Source organism: Sapajus apella, unplaced genomic scaffold (genome assembly GCF_009761245.1).
Source record: "Sapajus apella isolate SASKATOON/1434 unplaced genomic scaffold, GSC_monkey_1.0 scaffold56, whole genome shotgun sequence".
In the NCBI taxonomy this organism is placed as follows: Eukaryota; Metazoa; Chordata; class Mammalia; order Primates; family Cebidae; genus Sapajus; species Sapajus apella.
Genome location: NW_022436996.1, coordinates 2,162,764 through 2,174,468, shown reverse-complemented (window position 1 = coordinate 2,174,468; position 11,705 = coordinate 2,162,764).

Sequence of the window (11,705 nt, the reverse complement as noted above, 5' to 3'; positions counted from 1 at the left end):
CTTTAGAAAGCGAGGAGTGTGAACTGCCGAGGGCCCAGGCCCTTTGATGGGTGGCCCAGGGATTCCAGGCCTGAGCACCCCACCCAGAAATGGGCAGACCAGAGGGGCAGCTGCCCAGGTCGGGGGTGAATCCACTGAGCGTCTCCCTGGTCCTCAGGTCAGTTTCCTGGTTACTCCCACAGGTGTATTTTTCCAGATGAATTTATATCATCTCTCATCACCTTACCCACTCCTCGCCCCACATCCTCTTGGTATTGGATTGGAAGTGAATTAGGGAGAACTGACATTTTTACCACATTTGAGTCTTCGTAGCCAAAACAAGGAATGCTTTTATTTAAGTGAACTGACATCTTTTTAATTTATAATTATTATTATTATTAAGACAGTGTCTTTCTCTGTGCCCAGGCGGGACTACTGTGGTGCAGCCTCACTGCAGCCCTGATCTCCTGGGCTCAAGCGGTCCTCCCAACCTGGCTTCCTGAGCAGCTGAGACTACAGGTGAATGCCACCAAGCCTGGCTAATTTTTTTTCCTTTTTATTTTTAGAGAGACAAAGTCTTGCTATGTGGTCCAGGCTGGTCTTGAAGACCTAGCCTCAGATGATCTTCCTGCTTCAAACTCCGGAACTGTTGGGATTACAGCCATGAACCACTGTACCCTGTGACATTTTTCCCTTCCTTCCTTCCTCTCTCTCTCTCTCTCTCTCTCTCTCTCTCTCTCAGCTGGAGTGCAGTGACATGATCTTGGCTCACTGCAACCTCTACCACCCAGTTTAAAGCGATTCTCCCACCTCAGCCTCCCAAGTAGGTAGGATTACAGGTGCTTGGCCTATGCCCAGCTAATTTTTGTATTTTTAGTAGAGACGGAGTTTCACCATGCTGGCCAGGCTGGTCTCAAACTCCTGACCTCCAGTGATCCACCCACCTCAGCTTCCCAAAGTGCTGGGATTAGAGGCGTGAACCACCACACCTGGCCAGTATCTTTTTTAAATCAGCTCTTGGCTCTTGAGTTACAAGCCAAGCCAGTGGACGAAGCATTGGAAGAGTTTCTCTAGGAACAGGGTTTCTCCCTCTCTCCACAATCTTCCCTGGCAATGGCAGGTCATGCCCGCGGGGGGAGCAGCTTTGCCTCCTACATGCCACCCGGACTCACTGTCACAGCAAAAGGCTGCCATAAAAGAACCGGGTCCCAGCTCCTGGTGGTATCCTCCCAGGAATGAAGCAGGTGCCTCTGTCAAGTGATACGTAAGGAGCTGGAAGGGCTCATGAAGGCAGCTTGTAAACCTTGGCAGAGCGTCTTGGCCCCTCTGTGCATTTTGTGCTGTGCTCTTCCCAAACACCCTGCTGCTAACGCTCTTTTTTTACAGCATTTTAAAACTAATTTTCCAGTGAGTGTCATAAAATCACTCTATACAGGAAGTCAGCTCCGTAATCTCCACGACATAAACTCTAAAAGCACGATGTAAAATGCTGTTGGGATGCTCTGACATGCTTTCACACTGCGCTCATTTGTAAGTTTATTAGCAAATCATTAGGATATAAAAATACGCATCCGGGAACTGAACCGAAGAACTGCTTACCAATTGTAGTAGGAGACATGGTTAGGTTTTGTGGCTTACCAGGATGCAGAAAAATCATTCAGTCTGTGCAGGGCTTGCTAGTTTTGTAGGCGTTTGCTTTCTGGGAAGGTTTCCCTGACAAACAAACAAACCATTAGCCTGAGAACTGGTGTTGCTTTGTGGTTTAATACGCTGCATGTCACAATGAGAAGGTCCTGTCCTTGCCTCTCTTTTTATGTATATAGCTAGTCTTCCTAAGCATAGCATGATTCTCTAAGGGCAGAGACCACGCGCTGTGATTTCTTCTATGCAGCTCCGAACATGTCAGTGGTTCTCAGGAAATACTTCTTGCAGACAATGACTGTGAGACCACAGTAACAGACTCATAAAATGGCTTATGTGGCCAGGCACGGTGGCTCATGCCTGTAATCCCAGCACTTTGGGAGGCGGAGGCAGGTGGATCACCTGAGGTCAGGAGTTTGAAACCAGCCTGGCCAACATGGTGAAACCCCATCTCTACCAAAAATACAAAAATTAGCCAGGTATGGTGGCCTGGGCCTGAAATCCCAGTTACTCGGGCGGCTGAGGCAGGAGAACCGCTTGAACCCAAGAGGGAGAGACTGCAGTAAGCCAAGATTTTGCCACGGCACCCCAGCCTGGCTACAGAGCAAGACTCTGTCCCCCCGCCCCCCCTCAAAAGATTTCAAGAACCATGCACAGGCCTCCTTGCTGGCTTTGCCAACTGCGTTTGTCTGATGTGAGCAAGAATTGGCCTGGACTTGCAGTGTTTTTAAAAAAAGCTGAACAGAAGCTGGAGGTGTCTCTCCCGGGGACAAGGGCCGCCGTCGCCTGTCCTCTAGTCACTCTGTCTGCTGGAGGGAAGGCTCTCCTGTGTGTTCCCAGAAAGCAGCTGCAATGCAGCCTCAGCACGAGCAGAGCTGGGGGCGCTGAGACCACACGGTCGCCGGTGACTCTCCGCGCCAGGCCCGGCCACCGTGCAGAACGCGCGCGGGTCACTCACCCCACCGTGCAGAACGCGCGTGGGTCACTCACCCCACCCTGCGGAACGCGCGCGGGTCATTCACCCCACCGTGCGGAACGCGAGCGGGTCACACCCCTCACCCTGCAGAACGCGCGCGGGTCACACACCCCACCATGTAGAACGCGCGCGGGTCACTCACCCCACCCAGCAGAACGCGCGCGGGTCACTCACCCCACCGTGCAGAACGTGCGCGGGTCACACCCCTCACCCTGCAGAACGCGCGCGGATCACACACCCGACCCTGCGGAACGCGCGTGGGTCACGATTCCTTCTCGCCTGCTCCTGGGGCCTCGGAGCCATCCCCCTTTTCCTGAAAGGCCTCCAGGTCTTGCGTGCCATCATGAATTCGAGTAGGGGATATTTGGGAGCAGAGGTGATGTTATTCATCCTGCTTAACTTTACGCTTAAATTTTCTTTTTTTTTGTTTGTTTGTTTGTTTGTTTGTTTGAGAGAGAGTTTCACTCTTGTTACCCAGGCTGGAGTGCAATGGCGCAATCTCGGCTCACCGCAGCCTCCGCCTCCTGGGTTCAGACAATTCTCCTGCCTCAACCTCCTGAGCCGCTGGGATTACAGGCACGCGCCACCATGCCCAGCTGATTTTTTGTATTTTTAGTGGAGACGGGGTTTCACCGTGTTGACCAGGATGGTCTCGATCTCTTGACCTCGTGATCCACCCGCCTCGGCCTCCCAAAGTGCTGGGATTACAGGCGTGAGCCACCGCGCCCGGCCAATTTTTCTTTAACCCTGGGCTGATTTAGACGTGAAACAATCTCAGGACTATAACTTTTTTTTTTTTCTTTCTTTCTTTCTGCCTTTTTTTTTTTTAAGATGGGGTTTCACCATGATGGCCAGGCTGGTCTTGATCTCCTGACCTCAGGTGATCCACCCACCTCGGCTTCCCAAAGTGCTAGGATTACAGGCGTGAGCCACCGCACCCAGCCAGGACTATGTCTTTTAGTGTCATCCATGACAGTATCACAAATGAGAAAACTGCCTCCTGGGTCCTCCTCAATGATCCACAGATTCTCTCCAGCTGAGCAAAGCATAACAAAGTACAGTCCTTCTCTGGGGTATGGGCCTTACAATGAGAATTTACTCCAATTTATTATCACCTCCCAAACTGGACCTAAAAATATCACTGATCATGTTTGACTTTTATGTGGTATTCTATAGACCACAAAGTACATGTTGCCCACTGTTTAAATTCACAGTAACCCAGCAAGATAAGCAAGGGTTCTCATCCCTGTTTAACAGAGGAGGAAACCGAAATACAATTAGGTTCAATAACATACCCAGGGTGCACAGCCAATAAATGTCAGAGCCAGTTCTAAACTTCAGAGCTCTGCTCTGGGTCCAGAGCCCTCTTTTCTACTCTGCATAGCCACTCCAGTACACAGAGAGAGAAAGTTACAGATAGAGATGCAGTTAGAGATAGAGACAGATGTAAACACATAATTATAATTACAGATAAGGGGCAGAGTGCAGTGGCTCAGGGCTGTAATCCCACTTAGAGAGGCTGAGATGGGAGGCCAGGAGTTCAAGACCAGCCTGGGCAACAGAGTAAGACCTCATCTCTACAAAAAAAAAAATTATAGATATGGATATAGATGTTATAAATACACTTATTGCTGTGGTTATAGATACAGATGCATAGTTATAGATAGATGAGATATAGATGTAAGGACAGAGACATATAGATACAGAGATAAATATCTAGTACCCCTTGAGTTGGCCAAATTAAAACTCTAATATGCAGCTGGAAAGCCCCTGACCACACATTCCAGCTCCCAGTTGTCCCCTTGAGCCCCAGAAGGTCTTGTTTAAGGGAGACGATGGTTTGATCATAGCAACGATCTCTATAGTGCTGGGGAGTTCTGTGATTGCTGGTTCCTAGACCGAAATGGTTGAGAAACTTCCCTTTCTCTTGTTCATCAGAATCAGCTTTTTATGTAATTAGGAAGTTTGGGAGCTTCCTGGGACAGTCTGGGATATTAATGTATAGACAGTCTTGCTTTGTCTTTATATACATGAAGATAAAAGGTAAAACTCAACAAAATTAATGCTAAAATTGTTTCTTTTGTCTTTTACTATTATAAAATTAAATGACAATTCAGGAGCTCCAGTACGTTTCCAACTGTGGTAGATATTAAGGTAATCATGTGTCTCTTCAGTAATGTATTTGCAATCAACTTATTGCATAAAGGGCTTGCTTGTGAACTCAAGATTATTTGTAGATTTATAGCCCTTTCAAGTGAAAAGGGGGTTTTTCAGAAGTACTTCCGATTTCCAGCGCCTGGTGAATCTTCCAGTTGCCATCAATAATGCCACCTACAGAAATCCCTTCATATAAATCCAGCCTGACATTCCCATAATGCATACGCCAAGGAGGGCTCTGAGGGGAGAAATATCTGTGTGAATTACACTGAGCCTGCATGTGGAAAAATATTCATCCTGCAATTTATGAATTCAGAATGCTCCTAGAACATGTTTTGGTATTCTAAATACAGGTAGATTCTTTTTTTTAATTACATGGCTATCTTGATAAATGTTTATTGCAGGCACTGTGAAAACTGCTGATTTGAAAAAATATTTTTATAATCATTTTTTTTTGCCTGCCTCTAATATTTACTAATCACATTATTAAAATTATATGGACCTATTATCTGTCAAAGGTTTTTTGTGTTGTTTTTTCAATGTAAAGACTATGTTAATGGCATCAATTCAGAATTTGGCCTAATCTATAATCATGCTGAGCACCTCAGTGTCAGTGTACCTCTTGGTACTGCTTGACTTCAGCCTGTTAAGGAAGATTTGGAAAGGGTCTGAGGAGGCAGCAGAGATCCAGCTAAGGACATCATATTATATTTCATTAGAATGTTATGTTATGTTGAATTGTGTTACTTTATGTTGTGTTATGTTACATTGTTTTGTTTTTTTGTTTGTTTGTTTTCAGTGTTTTGTTTGTTTTTAAGACAGAATTTCGCTCTGTTGCCCAGGCTGGAGTGCAGTGGCACAATCCCGGCTTACTGCAACCCCTACCTTCTGGGTTTGAGCAATTCTCCTGCCTCAGCCTCCCAAGTAGCTAGCATTACAGGCGTGTGCCATCACGCCTGGCTAATTTTTTTTTTTTGTATTTTGTAGAGACAGGGTTTCACGATGTTGGTCAGGCTGGTCTTGAACTCCTAAACTCAAATGATCCACTGCCTCGTCTCCCAAAGTGCTGAGATTACAGGCCAGCCCTGCTACGTTGTTATATTTATGTTGTATCACCTAAGACCACAGAGCTATAGTTGCAATACAGGCAAATAATGATTTTGTCAGAATTGCAGTGTAGATAAGTAAGAATGTAACTATCCAGGCGAAATGATACCTTCTGTTTACAGTGTCTAACTTCACTGGCTAATTACTATTCTCTCACTTTCTATCCTAATCGTTAAAATGTGGGTTTTAATTTTTCATTTGGCGGTTTTACAAGTTAAAGGTTGAGACTGCAAAACTTACCCTCCTGCTTTCAGGTAAGTGTGTGTGGAATGTGTGTGTGTGAATGTGAGAGTGTGTGCGTGTGTGTATACAGGTCTCAAGGAAAAGAGATTCCATTTATACAACAAATCTCAGTAACCAGTCCTGGTATCATCAGCCTTTATTAATCCAAACATTGAAGGTGCAGATGCCCTTACTTCTCCTCCCAGGTAGTACATTTAATTCTAAGAGTGATGTCTGCAGAACTTAGCTCTTGATATGAGTCTAAGGGTAGACTTTAATTGAAATTTGAGTAACAGTTACAAGGAAAAATAATAGTTACAAAGAAAAGCATGCAAATAAACGTGTAGCATTAACTCGGAGGATCACTTGAGCCCAGGAGTTTGAGACCAGCCTGGGCCACATAGTGAGACCCCCGTCTCTACAAAAAATACAAAAATTAGCCAGGTATGGTGGCATGCGTCTGTACTCCCAGCTACTTGGGGATGCTGAGGTGGGAGGATCTACTGCGTCTAGGAAGTGGAGGCTGCAGTGAGCCAAAATCACACCCCTGCACTCCAGGCTGGGTAACAGATCAAGACCCTGCCTCAGGAAAAAAAAAGTTACGTGAGACTTCTCATTATTTTTCGTTACTTTCTTTTTTCATTGTTGTTTCTATGCCAGGTACTTTTGTGCTCTCGCAGCAGTCTGAGATGCAGGTGGTTTCCCATGCACATTCTTGCTTGAGAAGAACCACTCCGAAGCCTTGTATCTGCTGCCGGGTCAGCCAACATTGGAATGAGGGTGTCTGCTGCTTTTACAGGTCTTAGACAACTCTATATTTCGGCTGGGCATGGTGGCTCACGCCTATAATCCCAGCACTTTGAAAGAACCTTAGGCTGAGGAGGAGAAATCTAGCTTGGGTTCAGAAAGAGAGCAAGCCAGGATTACACCTGTAATCCCAGCTCTTTGGGAGGCCGAGGCAAGTGGATCACCTAAGGTCAGGAGTTCAAGACCAGCCTGATCACTACGGTGAAATTCTGTCTCTACTAAAAATACAAAAAATGATGGCACATGCCTGTAATCCCACCTACTCAGGAGGCTGAGGCCTGGGAATCACTTGAACCCAGGAGGTGGAGGTTGCAGTGAGCCAAGATTACACCACTGCACCAAGATTACAGCCTGGGTGACAGAGCCAGACTCAAAAAAAAAAAAGAAAGACAAAGTGAATAGCACTTTGGGAGGCTGAGGCAGGCAGATTGCCTGAAGTCAGGAGTGTGAGACCAGCCTGGCCAACATGGTAAAACCCTGTCTCTACGAAAAACACAAAAATTAGCCAGGCGTGGTAGTGGGCGCCTGTAATTCCAGCTACTCCCAAGAGGCTGAGGCAGGAAGGAGGATCGCTTGAACCCAGGAGGCGGAGGTGGCTATGAGCCAAGATTGTGCCATTGCACTCCAGCCTGGGAAATAGAGTGAGACTCTGTCTCAAATAAATAAGTAAATAAATTGCATTGGAAACACACACAAAAACACAGAAATAATAACTCCCGAAAGAAAACCAGCATTCATCACCTGACAGATGATTTTGTTAGAGGTTGGGTCTGCCGCGGGGACCTGGGCGTAAGTGGACCAACCACGGTGCGTTTGTTGTCAGCAAAGAGTAGATCTTTAGCAGCAGTCACGCAGTGCTGAACACCAGCTTTTAAATTAGCTGCATTTTAAATAATATGGCTTAAAAATACACAACGATAAATCAGGAGATCATTGTAAATCACATTCTCACATTACCAAGCTTGGTCTCTGCCTGGTGCAATGTATGATTAATCTTTCTGTTGCCAGGGAAGTGACGCTTCCTGTTGGAGAGATTGAGTGTGGATCTGAAAGTTCCTCACCTTGGGTTCACTCGCTAGCACAGCTCCTGACCCAGCTGTCTGCTGCTATCTGAGGTCCCCAGAAACCTGTACATTGTTCTGTCTTTCAGAGTGAAATTCTTGCTGATATTCAAAGAGTAGACCAGGCACAGTGGCTCATGCCTGTAATCCCAGCACTTTGGGAGGCTGAGGTGGGCAGATTACCTGAGGTTGGGAGTTTGGGACCAACCTGACCAACATGGAGAGACCCTGTCTCTACTACAAATACAAAATTAGCTGGGTGTAATGGTGTATTCTTGTAATCCCAGCTGCTTGGGAGGCTGAGGCAGGAGAATTGCTTGAACCCAAGAGGTGGAGGTTGTGGTGAGCTGAGATCATGCCATTGCACTCCAGCCTGTGAAACTCCATCTCAAAAAAAAGAGTAAACATCTACCGAGACACAGCTGCTCATTTTGTCTTCCTCCTGGTGAGTTGGAAATACCTGGGTTTTCCCCATGATGAAGGCATTTCTCAGTGCAGACACTCCACCACCGCTGGATAGCAAGTTCTAACTCCCATGCTGAGGAGTAAAATCTCCAGCTTCTGCCTTTCTGGCGTTGGCCCTTGAGCAGTGGTAATTATCAGGATTTTATCCTAGAAAACAAGGCAAGTCTAACACACCATTTCTTAATTACATTTCTTCAAAACTAATTTATTCTGTATGTATTTGATACTGAAATTACAGAAACATTTTACTTTCAACTAGCACACATGGGTGCTTTGCAGAGCAGTTGGTAGGGAATACTTATTGCAGAGCTTTTCATAGCATTTATTGATCTGTCTGGCAAATGAATCCCTAGACAGGAACTGTCTGTGGGTGACATTTTATGACTCCAATATAGATCCAAAGCTTTTAATGTACCTTTGCCTTTATCATAATGTCACCAAGATAATCAGAGCAGGTAGGAATAGGCTTCTGAAATCAAATTGCATGTTTAACTATGTTGGATAACTCTGACCTACACAGCCTGTACATCTAAAGATTTTGGAATGGTTCTTTGCCAATCTGGTCATGTGGCTTCTAAAACTGAGTAAGCAAGAGATGATCCTCTGTTGATGATATAGAACCATGGTTAAGTTCTTAGTAGGTCTCAAGGAGCAACTAAACCTACCGGTCAACCATTGTCAACAGAAACAGCCAAGTATTAGTTACGCCAACCAACATCAAAATAGGTTCTTGTCAGACCAATCCTGGCATCTAAATCCATCATACTAAGCAACCCTGTTTAAGGGCTGAACTCATGATATTGGTAATGTCAAGAAGTACTGCCCAGGCGTGGTGGCACATGCCTGTAATCCAAGCACTTTGGGAGACTGAGGCAGGAGGATTGCTTGAGGTCAGGTTATCAGAAGCTACACTTCATGGGTTTATATTTTAGAGGGTGCCAGGCAGAAAAACACAAACCTAGTTTGCTTTTCAAGAATTTAAAAACAGGACTCTTGCTCTTGAAGTTATTAAACTCTCTCAAGGATGTTAGACAGCATTGTGATGGAGAAGCTGTAAATTTCACAAACTGATTGTTCTTTCCATTGCACATGGAGGAAGCGACATCACAGCTGAATCACGATCATCTTCACTGAACGCAGTCATGGAGCAGGGCTGGCGTGGCTTTTCCTGGGCAAAGGGTTGGCACATTTGAAGTTCTGCAAGCCAGATGCCAAGCATTCGTCTCCACTAAATGCTAGAGACAGGCAGGGGTATGAACGTTTGCTAACTTCCTACTGAAACTTCGTGTTTTTCCCCAAACTTTTCAACATAGGCAATATGTAAATAAACTCTGAAATTTGGGGAAAAATAGATTATAAATGGTATAATTCCATTTATATGACATCCTCAAAAAAGACAACACTTTAGTGGTGGAGTGAGTAATTTCCAAGGCTTAGGGATGGCGGGGGGAGGGGCTGCAAAGGGACCACGCAAGGGAGGTTGTTTTGTTTCCTTTTTTTTGTTCCTGAGACAGAGTCTCGCTCTGTCACCCAGGCTGGAGTGCAGTGGCGCAATCTCAGCTCACTGCGACCTCTGCCCCCCAGGTTCAGGTGATTTTCCTGCCTCAGCCTCCTCAGTAGCTGGGACCACAGGTGTCCACAACCATGCCCGGCTAATTTTTTTGTATTTTTAGTAAAGACGGGGTTTCACCATGTTGGCCAGGCTGGTCTTGAACTCCTGACCTCAAGTGATCTGTCCACTTTGGCCTCCCAAAATGCTAGGATTACAGGCGTGAGCCACTGCGCCCAGCCTGTTTTATTTATTTATTTATTTATTTATTTATTTATTTATTTTTTAGACGGAGTTTTGCTCTTGTTACCCAGGCTGGAGTGCAATGGCGCGATCTCAGCTCACCGCAACTTCCGCCTCCTGGGTTCAGGCAATTCTCCTGCCTCAACCTCCTGAGTAGCTGGGATTACAGGCACGCGCAACCATGCCCAGCTAATGTTTTGTATTTTTAGTAGAGACGGGGTTTCACCACGTTGACCAGGATGGTCTCGATCTCTTGACCTCGTGATCCACCTGCCTTGGCCTCCCAAAGTGCTGGGATTACAGGCTTGAGCCACCGCGCCCGGCGCCTGTTTTATTTATTGGAGTGGTTGTGGTCCCACATTCCTGTACATGTGTTAGAATTCATAGAACTGTCTTCTGAAGAAGTCATTTTTAATTATATGATGTTTTACAGATAAAACTTAAAAACTGCATTTAGGCTGGGTACGGTGGCTCATACCTGAAATCCCAGTGCTTCCTCCTGGGAGAAGGGCAGGAAGACAGCCCTGTTCTGCAGGATTGTGGTCGAGGATTTGGAATGAGCTCCCGGGTCTCTATTGGATGGTTGTGTTCATTCCCCCGGGGGTTAATTGAGCATCCAAGTTGAGACTTCAGACAAACAGTGGAATAGTGTGGATTTCAGGGGCTTGGCTTGGGCAAGAGATGAAGCCATCAGCAGGTAGATGACATTTAAAACCCTGAGCAGGAATGAGCTCCCCGTGAGAGGCAGGGCAGATGGAAAACCCGCCCAGGGGAGCCCTGAGGCACTGGGAGTTTTTAGATCACGGGGTGAGAAGGAACCGGTGATTGGGAAATGCCCAGAAACTGTCCTCAGGCCGCTCAGCTTTGCAGAATGTCCTCTCTTGGAGCGGCAGCCATAACTCTGCTCACTGCTCTGTGTGCCGGGCAGGGGTGAGAGCTCTCAGTGATGCTCCCATTGGCTCCTCCCAGCCGTGGTCTGTATGGATGTCACTGTGCCCCTGCGCAGGTGGGACAGACAACATTTTGCCCACGTTCCAGAGCAGAGCAGTGGGGTCTCAACTCTGACCTTTTTCTTCTCTTGCCCAAATTCCTATCTAAAGGGCCTGGGGAGTCCACACTCCATACAGTCTCGTCAGAAGGGTTTTATTTAACCCTGTATAATGTGCCTCACTTTCCAACCTGATTCTGGCATACCATCACATGAGAGAGAAGGAAGGAAATGGAAACATTTTAACCCCAAATATGTCTCCTTGCCATATCCTGAAATAGCCCTGCAAAGTAGTCTCTTGTGGGGAAAATCCGTTCTGTAGAGAACCTCCTTTCTGTTTTCCAGACCTCTTTCCTGATCCAAGAGACAATCAACTAACAATCTGAAACCCTTTTTTTTTTTTTTTTTTTTTAACAGAATGGAGCTTCACTCTTTTCCCCCCCCCTGGGGTTTATAGGTGCGTTCTTGGCTCACTGCAACCTCCGCCTCCTGGGTTCAAGCTATTCTCCT